Source organism: Chlorocebus sabaeus, chromosome X, assembly GCF_047675955.1.
Source record: "Chlorocebus sabaeus isolate Y175 chromosome X, mChlSab1.0.hap1, whole genome shotgun sequence".
NCBI lineage: Eukaryota > Metazoa > Chordata > Mammalia > Primates > Cercopithecidae > Chlorocebus > Chlorocebus sabaeus.
The window spans coordinates 145,793,964-145,810,578 of NC_132933.1; the positions used below are offsets into that span (position 1 = coordinate 145,793,964).

Sequence of the window (16,615 nt, forward strand, 5' to 3'; positions counted from 1 at the left end):
GAGTTTGAGGCTACAGGGAGCCATGATTGAGCCACCGCACTCCAGACTGGGCAACAGAGTGAGACCTTGTCTTAAAAAAAATATTTAAGGCCGGGCATGGTGGCTCACACCTGTAATCCCAGCACTTTGCCGAGGTGGGTGGATAACTTGAGGTCAGGAGTTCGAGACCAGCCTGGCTAACATGGTGAAACCCTGTCTCTACCAAAAAAATTCAAAAACTATTCGAGTGTGGTAGCATGTGCTTGTAATTCCACCTACTTGGGAAGCTAAGGCATGAGAATCACTTGAACCCAGGAGGCGGAGGTTGCAGTGAACCGACATCATGCCTGGGTGACAGAGTGATATCCATGGTAATAGCCAGTGAGAGGATGACAGTCTGGGTGACAAAGTGACACCCTATCCCAACTCCCCCACAAAAAAAAATATATATACACACACACACATATATATAATATATATTTTTTAAAAATTAAAACTATATGTTGTATAAAATTGACATGTGATGACACAGAAAAGTTCATGTTTCACATTACTTGTTTATGAATTAAATCAACACTACTATTTATATAACTATGATTTTATTTTCACAAACAATGCTACATATTATTAATGAACTCCTAAACATATAAATGGCTAAGTGATGTGCCCACAAAAGATTTTGATCAACGTCCATCTTTACAAACTACATCAATGGAAGCCAAGTTGGGTAGACAGAATCACAGCCCCCAAAGATGTCCACATTCTAGTACTCTGATCCTGAGTATATCTCCTTCCATGGCAAAAGGGATTTTGTAGATGTGATTATGTTAAGGGTTTGGGGATGTAGAGATGATCCTGGATTATCTCAGAGGGCCAGGAGCAACAGTTTTGCCAGTATGATGAGGTAAGTTTTTAAAGAAAAATGATACACGCTGTGGGAAAATTATTTTCATAGAGGCAAAATGGGTAGACTGTAGATCTAACAGAGTTTTGCAGAAAACGACACCAGTGTCAAGCCAAATCCAATAATCTAAGCCACTAGTCTTCAAACTGGGGCTCACCTATTGATATGGTTTAGCTGTGTCCCCACCCAAATCTCATCTTGAATTGTAGCTCCCATAATCCCCATATGTTGTGGGAGTAACCTGGTGGGAGGTACTTGAATCATGGGGGTGGTTTCCCCATGCTACTCTTGTGTTAGCGATTAAGTTCTTGCAAGATGTGATGGTTTTATAAGGGGCTTCCTCCTTCACTGGGTTCTCATTCTTCTGTCTCCTGCTGTCATGTGAAGGACATGTTGTTTCCCCTTCTGCCATGATTGTAAGTTTTCTGAGGCCTCCCCAGCCATGTGGAACTATGAGTCAATTAAACTTCTTTTCTTTATAAATTACCCAGTCTTGGGTATTTCTCCATAGCAGTGTGAGAATGGACTAATACACCTACTTGTAGAGATACACAAAGACATGCTGATGGGGTGCAAAAGGTTGGAATGCTCTAAGGAAATCAATTTCTAGATCTTCCACATCCATGTGTGCTCTGCTCTAAAACCCAGCTGCTGGAGTATGCCGGCTATCTCAGTATTAGTTGGTTTTCCAAGCCCACTCCATTCCTAATCCACTTTCTTCCACTTTGCACAAAAGGCATTCCTCTCACTGGCTGTTACCATGGATATCACCCTTGGCTGTCAAACCCTTTATCCCTGTGATCCTGTGAAATCTTGGTATTCATGGAATTTTGGCCAAATTACCCAAGAGTGACTTTAGAGCTAGACTGATCAGGGAGTTATTGGAAAACAATGGAAATTGTTTCAAAGTGCCAGTACAAAACCCACATTCAAAGAATATTCTGAATGGAAAGGAGATAAACTAAGGGACTAGCAAGGAACCAGGTAAGCACAGAAGCTGAGGGTGAGTAGAGAGGCAAGGTAGGAACATGGAAAGAAAATCACAGACTTTTACCACAAAAAGGGAGGTGGTGCTCAGATGTCCAAATGGTGTATTATTGTCAAAGTCCTAAGCATGAGGCTGAAAGGCAGTAACCATGGAGACAGAGTGGAAGTAAATTCAAGAGGTATTTTGGAAACTCAGCCAAACAAACAGATGACTAAGTGGATAAGAGCATGGAGAATAAATGGTTCTAGCCCACAAACTGGATAATGGAGGATCCCACTGATTGAGCGAGGAAGTACTGAAGGTGCAGTCAATCTAGAAAAGAGACACTAAAGAATTTATTTTGATCATATTGAGTTTAGAAAATACTTGTAGCTCACGCTGGAGGAAACAAACAAGGTCACTGCCATTATCGTGTACTAAGGGCTAACAATATGCTGGGTGTTATCTTCACTCTGCAGATACTATAACTTATAATCATGTCATTTGTTCCTTCCCATTTTATAGGTGGAGTGGAGAAGCTGACATGTACAGAGGTGGGGTTTTGTTTTGTTTTGTTTTGTTGAGACCAGGTTTCACTCTGTCACCCAGGCTGGAGTCCAGTGGCATGATCATGGCTCACTACAGCCTCAACCTTCTGGCCTCAGGTTATCTTCCCACTTCAACCTCCCGAGTAAGCAGGACTACAGGCATGCACCACCATGTCTGGCTGATTTTTGTATTTTTAAAAAAATTTTGTAGAGACGGGGTTTTGCCACATTTCCTAGGCTGGTCTCAAACTCCTGGGCTCAAGTGATCCTTCTGCCTTAGTCTCTCAAAGTGCTGGGATTGCAGACATGAACCACTGCATCTGGCTTTTTTTTTAACCAGCTCAGATTCTATGTGAAAAAGACAGAATTTGGATCTAGGTTTTCTGATTCTGGAATTGTCCCCACCATCACTTATGATATGAACGCTGTCTCCCTGGATACTGAAACAAAGGGGATAACCAGAAGTGTTAATCATCACAAAGGTATTGATTGGGTTTGACAATGAAAATATCAATTCTGACCTTGGAAAAGAAGTTCCAGAAGACGCCAACGCCAGTTAGATGTCAGTAGACATGAAGGCATGGATGTGGACCTGATGGGATCAAGCGTTTTGAGAAGGAAGGTGGCTTTGTGAAGTCAAGTGGGGAATCATCACAGCAGTTTACAATCAGGGCCTGTCTATGGACTGAGTACAACAAGTTAGGGAGGCAGATCTGATGACACTCATTTGGTGCCTGTCAGTTAGTTTGTTTGCTTGTTTGTTCAGAGGTTTTAGAGCAAAATTTCCTACTAAATGTGAGAGGAGCAACTAACTGTGATGTTTGGGATTCCAGGGGAGGGATAAATTTGGGATGCTGAAGAATGCAAAAAGAGGCTTACTCCTTATGAGTAGATCAATCTGACAAGGAATCCCCAAAATGCAGGTGAGGCTGTCAGTCAGCACTTTGGAATGAATCAGGTGAGCGCTTCCATGCAATTGTCTCAAAGAACCTCACTACCACTCTTTAGAGTTCAACCCAAAATATGGCAAAATGTTATCCCCTGCCAATTATTGGTGAGTAAATGTCTGTTATTACAGTTTCAGAAGTTGCATGCAGTTTAAATGGAGGGTAAGGGTGATGGGTTAGTTTTGATGCAGCAGGTATGCTGTCTGGTGAAGGGGCAAGGAGATTGAATCAGGGTAGACCTACAAATGAGGGAATGAAGTTGAGTCTTTTTCTCATCAGTCTTATCAGTACCTTTGGGATTTTGGTCTTCTTAACATTATATATAGAAAGGTAAGCCATTCCTTTAGCCCTTCTTCAACTTCTCAAATATTCTCTTTCAAAGTCTAGGTTCATTAAAGAGAAACCCTATAGGGCCACATTGCTTTCTTTCAATGCTTCTTTTTTCAAATTCTCTGTTGGATATTTTATGGTTTTGTGATTGTATGTGCAGACATTTCATGTTTCAGTACATCCTAGCACTTGAGCTGTTTCTTCCTCAGAGTCCCTGGCCAGGAGATAATACCTATATTTTTATCTGAACAATGCTAAACACTGTTTTCCCAAACCCCAATGCACATGCCAAACTATGTTGGTCATTTACCATTATAGATTCTAAAACTGTATGGCCACTTTCTCCCAAAGATTCTACCACTCTCACTTCAACAACCAATCTGTCCTTGCTCATTACAGTCCACTTCAGAGCAATATTTGATCTGCAGGATAAAGTTTTCAAGAAGAAAAGGGTTGATCACAACCCCATTAAAGAGTAAGTGAAGGACATGAACAGACACTTCTCAAAGGAAGACATTCATGCGGCCAGGAAACATACGACAAAAAGCTCAACATCACTGATCATTAGAGAAATGCAAATCAAAACCGCAATGAGATACCACCTCACGCCAGTCAGAATGGCAATTATTAAAAAGCTGAGAAACAACAGATGCTGGCGAGGTTGCAGAGGAGTAGGAACACTTTTACACTGTTGGTGGGAATGTAAATCAGTTCAACCATTATGGAAGACAGTATGGTGATTCCTCAAAAATTTAGAACCAGAAATACCATTTGACCCAGCAATCCTGTTATTGGGTATATACCCAAAGGAATATAAATCACTCTATTATAAAGATACATGCACGTGTATGTTCATTGCAGCACTATTCACAATAGTAAAGATATTGAATCAACCGAAATGTCCATCAGTGATAGACTGGATAAAGAAAATGTGGTACATATACTGGATGGAATACCATGCAGCCACAAAAAAGAATGAGATCATGTCCTTTGCAGGGATATGGATGAAAGTGGAAGCCATTATCTTCAGCAAACTAACACAGGAACAGAAAACCAAACACCCTATGTTCTCATTTACAAGTGGGAGTTGAACAATGAGAACACATGCACACAGGGAGGGAAATAACACACACTGGGGCCTGTGTGGGGAGGATAGGTGGGGGGTAGAGCATCAGGAAAATGACCTAATGCATGCTGGGCTTAATACCTTAGTGATGAGTTGATCTGTGCAGCAAACCACCATAGCACATGTTTACCTATGTAACAAAGCTGCACATCCTACACATGTGCCCCAGAATAAAATGAAATAAAGTGAATAATGCTGACTGAGAAAAAAAGAAAAGAGCTGATCAGATTTTAAGCTTTTAGCTGGGCAAGACTTCCAACAGGTATCCCACCTGTCAAGTCCCACATCACCAACAGATCAAGCCTCTTACCAATTTTGTTATTTGTAGGTAAGAACTCATTATTCACTGCCTGAACCAGGCCTGGTGGTTTATTGCATATTCCCAAATTATACTGCTTTGGATTTCTTCTCTCTTTTAAAAATACTTACTCAATCATACCCCACATGCTTCCATGTCTAAGTTAAAGCTTTGTGATTTGCTCTTTTTTTGGTACAACTGTGTAATGTGCCAACATTCAGTATATTTCCCTTACTCTTTCTATTAGCTATGTCTTTGAAATAATTATGCACATCTCCAAATGACAGCAGCCTAAGATACACAAGCAATGACAGGTGTTGACTTGCCTATAAGAGAAATCAGTCTTAAGGGGCTAAGTACAGGAATGAATTCCATAGGCGATTTGCAGAAAATGACTGTAATTAGAAGTGGGAAGAGAAGCCAGGCTAAATGGCAGAAGAGGGGTGAGCTGACAGTGCTCAAGCAGAAAACAGGCAGGCATCATGAACAGTGAGGGGCGTGGGGACTTCCAGAACACATGGGTGTTATTTCCCCATGCCTGATTTCATTCTAGGTCCTTTAAGGATGCTGCTTCTATGGTCCTATAACACAGTTACTGATTATAGGGTCATACTGCAGAGTGATACAATCTGATGATCATCAACATTCCAGAGGGCAAAATTCACATGACCTGTGTTCAAACAAATATGATGAGGCCCAGAAAAATGTAACTTCTTAAAAATGTATTCAGGTGGGATGTGGGGATAGGGACTCACAGCAGTGGGCTTGAACAATCTCACTTGGGTAATGAGAACATTCCCAAACTCGTTTATGGTGATGATTGCACAACTTGATAATTTAATAAAAACCACTGAATTGTACAACTCGGTGAATTAAATGCAAGGTAAAATAAACCTCAAAAAACTTGTAAACATGATTTTCATCAATATTATTTAAAGAAAAGAAATAGTTCTAGAGTAGCTGGGAATGCATGGAATTTCTTTAATTATTTAAAGAAGGCCTCTAAGAGTCACCATATTGATCCCTCCAATGGACCTAATCTAATATACAAGTGCCACATATATTCCACAGACACTATTATACTGGGCGAAGCTTCATTTCCTATTAATGTCTGGGCAGTCGCCAGGAGTACTTTTTGCTGGAAAATAATTCGCAATTAGTCACTCAGCCATTTCTATGCTATTATGGCTAATAAAATCCCAAATCTCATCATTTATCAGCTGGGTGCAATTGTGTTTGTTGATGGTGAGGACGTGGGATTGCAAGAGAGGCTCTTTCCACTGGATATAAGTTAGTCCAGTAAACTCAAGGATAACAGCTCCTCAAACAATTGGAATTTGAATATTCAGAAGCTGGTTGGCCATTGGTTCCATCCTCTGTTCATTTCTGTCCCAAGACCAGGGCGGGCTAAGACTGGGGTTGACATTTTCGGGGAGAAGCTGGGGTTAGAGAGATGAGAGAGGGCAGGTGGCAACGGAAAAGTCAGAGACGCCTCCTGGAAAACGCTGAGTCCCCACAGACCCTATTTTCTTCTGGCCCTACCTCCAAGTTGAGGCTGAGGAGCAGATTTAGCTCACCAACTCAGAGAGTCTTGGAATTACTGCCGGGATTCTGGGAGCCAGCCAGTCCCAGGAGGCAGAACTGCCCCTGTAGATTTTTATGCTTTGAGTAGAGAGCTACCAACAGGTGGCGACAAACTGCAGCCACTCCAGGATGGATTTGGCGGGTTCCTCTGGACCTGGTTTTGCCGAGGCCTCTTGAGTCATTTCATGACCTTGCAATCATGTGACCCTGCATATCCCATGACTGGCTCATTGTACCAGGGGATGGGCAGAGACTGCCCAGCCATTAATAGGAAGTGAAGCATCCCCCAGTACAATGGTGTCTGTGGAATATATGTGGCATCTAATTACATGTTTGATTAGATCCATTGGAGGAATCAATATAGTGACTCTTGGAGGCCTTCGTTAAATAGTTAAAAGAAATTCCACACATTCCCAGCAACTCTAGGACATTTTCTTTTTAAAAATAATTTAGGCCTGGTACAGTGGCTCACACGTATAATCCCAGTGCTTTGGGAGGCTGAGGCAGGAGGATCATTTGAGCCCAGGAGTTGAGACCAGCATGAGCAATATAGTGAGACCTCATTTCCACAAAAAATTTTAAAATTTTTTAAATTTTAAAAAATTTAAATTTAAAATTTAATTTAATTTAAATTAAATGGGCATGGTGGGGCACATCTGTAATATCAACTACTTGGGAGGCTAAGGTGGGAGGACTGCTTAAGCCCAGGACTTTAAGGCTGCAGTGAGCTGAGATCGCACCACTTCAATTCAGCCTGGGTGACAGAGTGAAACCCTGTCTCAAAATAATAATTTTGATGAAAAACATGTTTACTTTTTTGAGATCCATTTTACATTGCATCGAATTCACCCAGTTGTACAATTGAATTGTTTTTATTAAATTACCATATTGTTCGACACCCCCTGCATCCCCCCCAACCCAGCATCAGTTCTGGAACACTTCACCCCAGTGAAAGCCTCCATTCCCACTGGTGTAAATCGCCATTCCTACCTCCTGCCTGTATATATTTTTAAGAAGTCACGTTTCTCTAGGTCTCATCATATTTCTTGGAACCTGCAGTATGGGAATATTGCCCTATTGTCCTCTGGGGTGGTGACAATCATCAGATTGAATTATTCTACACCAAGACCCTATAATCTGTGATTGTTTTATATGACCATTTAATCAGTGTCCTCAAAGGACCCAGAACTAAATTGCTTGGGAATAGAGAAATAAAGCCCATATGTTCTGTAAATTCACATTCTCTGCACTGTTTACAAGGCCTGCCTCTTATATGCTTGAGCACTAAGTCAGCTCACCCTCTATGGTGCCATTTCTGGGAACCACACCCACCCCCTGGCCCCCCAACCAACAAACACACCACCCATGTGTTACAATGAGTTTTTCTAGACTTGATCAGAGCTGCTTTTGACACTGCCTTTTCCAACAGGCTGCAGGGCAAACAAACAAGTCTCAGAAATGCTGATAAGTAAAGGGAGGTTTTGCCAACTGCACCTTCCTAAGCCAAACCTATTTTCTCCTCAACACAAGTTCTGGCAGGAGATACTGTAATTGTGGGATGTTCAATCAAAGATGAGAATCGTCTATAATGTGAGGACTTTAAAAACTAAGAGATAGTAAAACTTGCTGTGGATAACAGTATGGTGGTTCCTTAAAAAGTTGAATTACCATATGACCCAGAAATCCTACCGAAAACAGGAACTCAGGTATGTGTACATCAATGTTCATAGCAGTATTATTCACAATAGCCAAAAGGTGAAAGACAAAGGGATAAACTGAATGTGGTATATCCATACAATGGAATATTATGCAGCAATGAAAAGGAATGAAATTCTGATACATGCTACAACATGGATGGACCTTAAACACTATGCTCAGTAAAGGAAGAGAGAAGAGAAAGGGCAGATGGGAAAAGAAAGGTCAGAGATCCCTCTTGGAGAGCACTGAGCCCCCAGAGATCCTGTTTTCATCTGGCCACGGGGCGTATAATTCTACTTGTACGAAATGTCTAAAATAGGCAAATTCATAGAGACAGAAAGCAGATTGATACTTTCCTAGGGGTTGGGGGATGGGAGGAATGTGGAATCACTGTTAAAGGGTATAGGGTTGTTTTCGGTGGTGACGAAAATGTTGTAAACCAGACAGATGGTGGTTTAATGTGGTGAATGTATTCAATATCTCAGAATTGTACATTTTACAATGGTTAATTTTATAAGAATTTCATCTCAATAAAAAAATTCAGAAAAGAGATGATCAAAGCTGAAGCTATTTTGTTAATACTGTAAAGCCTTCTGATATCACTAGCATGATATGATATCCCCAAAACGCAATGTGGACAAATAAACCCTACTGTGAGTGGAAGGACCCTCACTGCCCAGTTGGTGAGCAATTCAACCAAGCCAGTCTGGCACCAGACCTAGGCATCTGTGCTGTTCTTTTAAGGAACATCCTGGGTAAGGACAGAGAGAAAGGAGACTTGAGGGTGCTCAAGGAAGAATTCCCAATCACTGAGAGATGACATACCACTGCAAGGCCTGGGTGCAGGGAAAGGAGGGGCACAGCTCATCCATCATCTAGAGCAACAGAGGAAGAATTTTGATGGGATTCCCTGTGTGCACGGAAGCATGAGCCATCCCCAGAAACCTGCCCACACATTATGAGGGATGCCCTCTGATTCTGCTTTCAGAGGAGCCACAGTCCCTAGACACATTCCTGAGCAACTGGAAAAAATTACTGTGATGCGTTGCTGGAGACTTTGTCATGACAAGAATAAAATATTCAACTATATAGGGGATTTTTCATGATTTTATTATCATCAAATATAAATCAGTGACATTCAAATTGGCTAACTAGAGTCAGGACTGGCAAGCAAAGCCAATCTTACATATCCATTTCCCCCAGACGTCTGTTTGCCATTAGGTTATCTGGTTCTCAGAACACATTTTTCTCTACATTATAATTCAGTTCCCAGGTGCACTCACACAAAGGCATTTGTGGGAAGCAGAGTTCTAAGATCACCTTCTGGGTTTCCAGTCCCTGGCACTCACAAGTTTGAGACCAACCTGGTCAACATGACGAAACCTCCTCTGTACTAAAAATAGAAAAATTAGTTGGGCATGGTGGCGTGCCTGTAGTCCCAGCTACTTGGGAGCCTGGGACAGGAGAGTCGTTGGAACCCAGGAGGCAGAGGTTGCAGTGAGCCTCGATCCTGCCACTGTACTCCAGCCTGGGCGACAGAGCAAGACTCTGTCTCTAAATAAATAAATAAATAAATAAATTTTTTATCAACAACTTGAATGAGCTTGAAAGAGGACCCAATGCTCTGAGTGAGAACACAGCCAACACCTGGACAGCACCTTGATGGCAACCTCGTGAGACTCTGAGCAGAGAACCCTGCTAAGCTATGCCCAGACTCCTGGCCCACAGTCATTGTAAGATCCTCAATGGGTATTTGTTTTAAGTCTTTAAGTTTGTGGTAATTTGCTCTGCAGTGATAAATAATGACTACAGTATCTAATCCCAAATATACATAAAATAGTACCAACACTGTAAAACTTAAACAGAATGTAAAACCAAGTGTTTTCAAATACAGTGGTGGCTTCCATCTGGAGCCATAGGGAGTAGCTATGGGTCATGTCAATCAGGCTTACAAAGAATTTTCAACTGGTCTTGAAGACAACCGTTCCTGGTTCATGGTTTTCTCTTTAATTCTGTGAACTTCCCACATATGCAACTGAAAAATCCCTTTCTAGGTTGGAGCAAGGTTGTGCTGGGTCACCATTATGTCCAACTAAAAACCTTCTGAGTCATGCAACCTGTAAGCTCTAGGCACCTGCAGCTATAACCTCCTAGATTAAGTAATTCACCAGTCACACGAGCTAATTTGCAATTGGAAGTTCCTGGAATCCATTTCATATTGCTGGCTGTGGTGTCTATTTAGTATCATGTAAATTATTTTATATGATCCAGTCTGCCAATTAAGACAAATGGCTTTGCATATCCCGATCCTTGAGTCATCCATGTGATATCTGGCAACATGGTAGGGTACAAACCAAACTCTGTGACACACTGTATAGATTGCTGGGGTTAGTTTTCCCACCCACAAAAATGGGACTCAAAAATACCTCACAGGGTTGAAATAGAAAAGTATTAAATGAAGCAAAATATGAGATAATGCAGCAAGGCGCAATGGCTTATGCCTGTAATCCCAGCACTTTGGGAGGCTAAGGCAGGTGGGTCACTTGAGCCCAGAAGTTCAAGACAGCCTGGGTAACATGGTGAGACCCCGATTCTACATAGAATACAAAAATTAGTCAGGTGTGGTGGTGTGCACCTGTAGCCCTAGCTACTTAGAAGGCTGAAGTGGGTGGGTCAATTGAGCCTGGGAGGTTGAGGGTGCAGTGAACCGTAATCATGCCACTGCACTACAGCCTAGATGACAGAGCAAGACCCTGTCTCAATTTAAAAAGAGAGAGAGAGAGAGAGACAGAGAGAAAGAGAAAATACTTTCTGTAAAATATGAGGCACCACACAAAGTTAAAGTAATATGACTCTGTAGACTACAGCACTAGCCTAGACCAGCGGTTCTTGCAGGGCCCAATTTGACTCCCGGGGGACATTTGGCAATGTCTGAAGATATTTTTGGTTCTTACAACTTATGGACATTGCTATTGTCATCCAGTGAGTAGAGGCCAGAGATGCTACTAAGCGTGGGCAGAACACTTCCTGACAACAGAGAATGATCTGGCCTCAAATGTCAATAGTATCAAGGCAGAGAATGCTGATTAAGTCAAAGTTTGCATTACTATTTTTATTGTATTATTATTTTATTTTACTTTTAGTGACAGGACCTCACTCTGTTACCCAGCTGGAGTGCAGTGGTGTGATCACAGCTCATGGCAACCTTGAACTCCTAGGCCCAAGGGATCCTCCTACTTCAGCCTACCAAGTTGCTGAGACTACAGGTGTGAGCCACCACACCTACCTGATTTTTAATTTTTTTACTTTTTGTAGAAACAGAGTCTCGCTATGTTGTCCAAGCTGGCCTCAAACTCCTGGTCTCAATCTCCTCGCCCTCCTTGGCCTCTCAACACACTGAGATTATAGATGTGAGCCACCATACCCGGGCTGTTACTCCTTTTAAAATGCTTTTTCTAGACCAGTGGTTCTCAACCAGGGGTGATTCTGCATTCCAGGGAATGTTGGACAATGTCTGGAGTCATTTTTGGCTGTCACAGCTGGGAGGTAGATACTGGTTATCACAGTCCAGCAAAGCCAGTAAACACCCCACACTGCATAGGATAGCCCATCCCACAAAAGGGAATCATCCAGCCTCAAATATCTAGTGTGCAGAGGTTGAGAAACTCTGTCCCAAATGTTTCTCTGTCCCATACTCACTAAAGAACAATTTTTCTTTCTTTTTAACAAACCAAATAAGGACTTGGTGGTTGTTTTTTTGTTTGTTTATTTGTTGTTGTTGAGAGAGGGTCTTGCTCTGTTGCCCAGGCTGGAGTGCAATGGTACAATCACTGCTCACTGCAGTCTCAACCTGTCAGGCTCAAGCTATCCTCCCACCTCAGCCTCCCAGGTAGCTGGGACTACAGGCATGTGACACCACACCCGACTTTTTTTTTTCTTTTGTATTTTTTATAAATATGGGGTGTTGCCATGTTGCCCAGGCTGCTCTTGAACTCCTAGCCTCAAGCAATCCACCCACCTCAGCCTCTGGAATTGCTGGGATTAAAGGCGTGAGAGCCACCATGCTTGGACTTTTTTTTTTTTAATGGAATTTAGCCTTTCAAAAATGAAGAAATGTCTTTTGGTTTAATAGCCCCAAGCCATGGAGTCCCCAGGTTTGGTAACTCTGTCCCCCAGATTTGTGTAAATGGTTCTTTGCATCTCAGGTAATTGGCTGGGAAGTGGCAGCTGAGAGCTACTTACAACTGAGCCCAAAACCAAATGACACAGCTATTCTGCCCAGCTTTTCTGGCTCCATTTCAGTTCCTGAGTGTTCTCAGGTTATTCTAAAGCTTAGAGAGTACAGAAAAGGAAGGAGGTTTTACATAAGGGAAGCTGCATCCGAGGACACACGGAAGCACATTATGATACCACAAACCAAAAAACAACAGCACCATCGGGTGGTGAAGGCCACAAGAAGTTAAGAATGAACCCTTTTCCACTTGCAATTACATTCTCAGGTCCATAGTCTTGAGATAGAAACTTTTGAGAAAAGGTGTGTGTCAGAATGCAGAATGTTTTGGGTTTTATAAGGTAATGGTGAATATCTCATGTCACATATGATAGCTCAAGCGAAGTCTTGGACAGCAGCCTGTGGTCACCCATGTTAACAGTTTTGCAGTGAGGCTGGGTGCAGTAGCTGACGCCTGTAATCCCAGCACTTTGGGAGGCCGAGGTGAGCAGATCACCTGAGGTCAGCAGTTTAAGACCAGCCTGGCCAACATGAAAACCCCATCTCTACCAAAAAATACAAAAAAATTAGCTGAGCATGGTGGTAGGCACCTGTAGTCCCAGCTACTGGGGAGGCTGAGGTGGAAGAATTGTTCGAACCAAGGAGGCGGAGATTGCAGTGAGCTGAGATCGAGCCACTTCACTTCATCCTGGCGACAGAATGAGACCGTATCAAAAAAAAAAAGAAAAAAGTTCTGCAGTGAAACAAAATGAATACCCATAATCTGTGGGATGAATGAAGACTTTTCACTTTATGTTAGTTTTATGTTAGTTGGTTCGAGCTGGTGTCACTGCCAAGTATGTTAGAAAAACTGGGTTTTCAATGTTTTTCTTTTCTATTTTTGGTTATGGACAAAGGATTGCAAACCTATATTTCTGAAGGCAAGATTTAAAAAGAAGTGGTAAAGTCCTGTGGGCTAACAAGTCAGGTACTAGAAAAGCCACCTATGCTGAACAGAACCTTGGCCAAGTCACTTGGATGTGGATAGCTCCAGAGTTTCCTCATAGGCAGAAGAGGTGACAAGTCAAGACCCAGGGAATGTTTGCCCAATGACCCAGATCAAACCAGCTGTGACAAGCTCCAGCAAAAACCCTGAGCTGCCTGGCCAGCTGGAAGAAGAGCTGAGAACAGACTCAAAACGATGATTTCCACACCTCTTCCGTGACCCCAGATGCCAGTTCTTATCTGTTTCCAATTTGGTGATTCTACACAAGAGACAGTTTTGCCACCCAAGAAACATCTGGTAATATCTGGAGACAAGTTTGGATGTTATAACTTAGCAGTGGGTGGGAAGTGCTGCTGGCATCTGCTGGGAGGAGACCAGGGATAATGCCCAGCACCCCATGGTGCACAGGACAGCCACCACCAGAGTGACCCAGCCCCAAATGTCTGCAGTGCTGAGGTTGAGAAACCCTGCTCTAAGTAAGCTCTGTCTCACATCTTTTTTTTTTTTTTTTAAGATGGAGTCTTGGTCTGTCATCCAGGCTGGAGTGCAGTGGTGCCATCTTGGCTCACTTCAACCTCTGCCTCCCGGATTCAAGCGATTCTCCTGCCTCAGCCTCCCGATAGCTGAGATTACAGGTGCGCACCACCACGCCAAGCTAATTTCTTTGTATTTTTAGTATAGATGGGGTTTCACCACGTTGGCCAGGCTGGTCTTGAACTCCTGACCTTGTGATCCACCTGCCTCAGACTCCCAAAGTGCTGAGATTACAGGCATGAGCCACTGCGCCCGGCCAGTCTTACACATTTTAAATCCTTATTTCAGGCCAGAGATTGTCATCTGGGAGGAGGATTTTACCTACCGGGAGACATTTGGCAATATCTGGAGATATTGTGGGTTGCTGCATCCTACCATACACTGGACAGCCCCTACAGCAAGGAATCACCCAGCCCCACGTACCAACAGTGCCTCCGTGGGGAAACGCTGGGCAGACAAATTCATCGTAAAAGAGAACGTCCCAGTCTCTAGCTCTATACTAAAAGTCTCCCAGTCTTGGAACCACCAAGAGGAACCTGGGCCCCTAAGCCATCTCTGTTCCATCCCCCTGGGCTTTCTCTCAGACCTCACAGTTGAAGGTGCTTCTCCTAATTAGCCCTGTGCCAAGGCTCTGCCCTGAACTTCCTTCTCACAATAAGCGTTTAATTATCATTGACATTGGTACTTGCAGTATTTATACTGCTTGTTTTCTTTCATAGAAAACACCTGAGGTAAGACTGGACTTCTGCTTCATCATTGCCACATCCTCTCTTACCTGTGACCCCGGGGCACTGGGGAAGTGCTTGTTGACTCAGTGGCCAAGTTTGACAGGGGTTAATTTCCAAACAAGTCTAGAATTTTAAGGAGAAGACAAGATGGAAACAAAACAATGGTGACAGAACCTGGTCTGGAAAACATAGCTTAGAACTTTTGGCCATAAACTCTTAATGCTCGTTTTATTCAAGTTTTTAAAGGATGCTCAACATTTACTATTTAGGTTTTTAATGCAAAGAGGAGTCATTATTATCTTTTTTTTCATGCACTGAAAGCTTTTAGAGTATCTCCTGGTATCAGCTGTGATGTGATAATCTCATTAGAAATGAATATGGGGCAATTTCTCAGTTGGCAAATAGTAATGTCACTACAGACACCAATTCACAGGGTATTCAGTAAAGCATTATCATGCATTCCTGGAGACAAAGAGTACCCACAGTAAATGACATGAAATGGAGCAAACTTTCTGTAAAATAATTTCAACACTTTTAATATTATTTTCAGTGAAAACTATTTTTAACATTCCTCCAACTCAATCTACTTGGGTTGGCACGGAAGACAAAACTGATGTGTACATGAAATATGTTGATACTCTGATAAGAAGTAAAGTAAGCATGAACTGGACATCTTAATTCATTATAATTGCTCATAAGATAACAGAGCGTTTACTTGAAAGAGATCAAAGGAATTTCTTAGCATCTCTCTTTGGGAGAAAAGTCATCCATTTGGTTGGTTCATAATTACCAGATTTTGTACGGCATGCATTGCAAAAGTTAAATTGTTTTTGGATGTTCATTTTCTGTAATTAATATAATTTTTCAGAAAACAGTAACTGATCTCTGAACTACATACTCATTCTTCAGTTAACCTAGTTCTTTTATAGAGATGATCTTACATACACAAGCATACTGTAGAAAGTGCAGTAATAAACGCCACATCTTAAAACCAACATAGCCTGTTAAGAAACATTTGGCTTCAGCCAGGTGCAGTGGCTCAAGCATGCAATCCCAACACTTTGGGAGGCCTAGGCAGACAGATCACTTGAGGTCAGGAGTTCGAGACCAGCCTGGCCAACATGGCAAAACCCCATTTCTACTAAAAATACACACACAAAAAAATTAGCCAGGCACAGTGGCACGTGCCTGTAATCCCAGCTACTTGGTAGGCTGAGGCAGGAGAATTGCTGGAACCTGGGAGGTGGAGGTTGTGGTAAGCTGAGATTGCACCACTGCACTCTAGCCTGGGAGACAGGTCGAGATTCCATCTCAAAAAAAAAAAGAAAAAAACCAGAAAGAAACATTTGACTCCATGCATGGTCCTGAGGATAAACTCGGAGATCTATGTGTATGCCCTTCTAGAAGCAGGCATATATGTTCTTTTTCCACTCTTTAGGATACATATTTCCACTCTTTAGGATACATTAACATTACAGATATTGAATCTGTATATTTAAAATGAAAAAGAGTGAAACAACTGTCAATTCCTTCTCAAATTTATCCTTTAGAAAAGCAGTAAGTTGAAAGCTTAAAATCATGCCAATCTTTCAGGGAATGCATTGGATGGCAGACATCTCCGGCATAGACGTTGTATCTAACTAAGAAGCAGTGGGCCCAGTATTTTCATACATGAGATTAATTGATTTAATTTCTCTTTTGTATAAACTATAGCACAAAATGCACCACTTCATTTGCTCATTTCCTTTTAGGATTC

At 42.2% G+C, this 16,615-nt stretch overlaps 1 protein-coding gene across 1 annotated transcript in view; it reads right to left on the minus strand.

Moving 5' to 3' along the window:
- Window positions 1-16,615, minus strand: part of STS (steroid sulfatase) — a 201,027-nt gene that overhangs the window by 171,962 nt on the left and 12,450 nt on the right. The gene's annotated exons all lie outside the window — the stretch shown is intronic.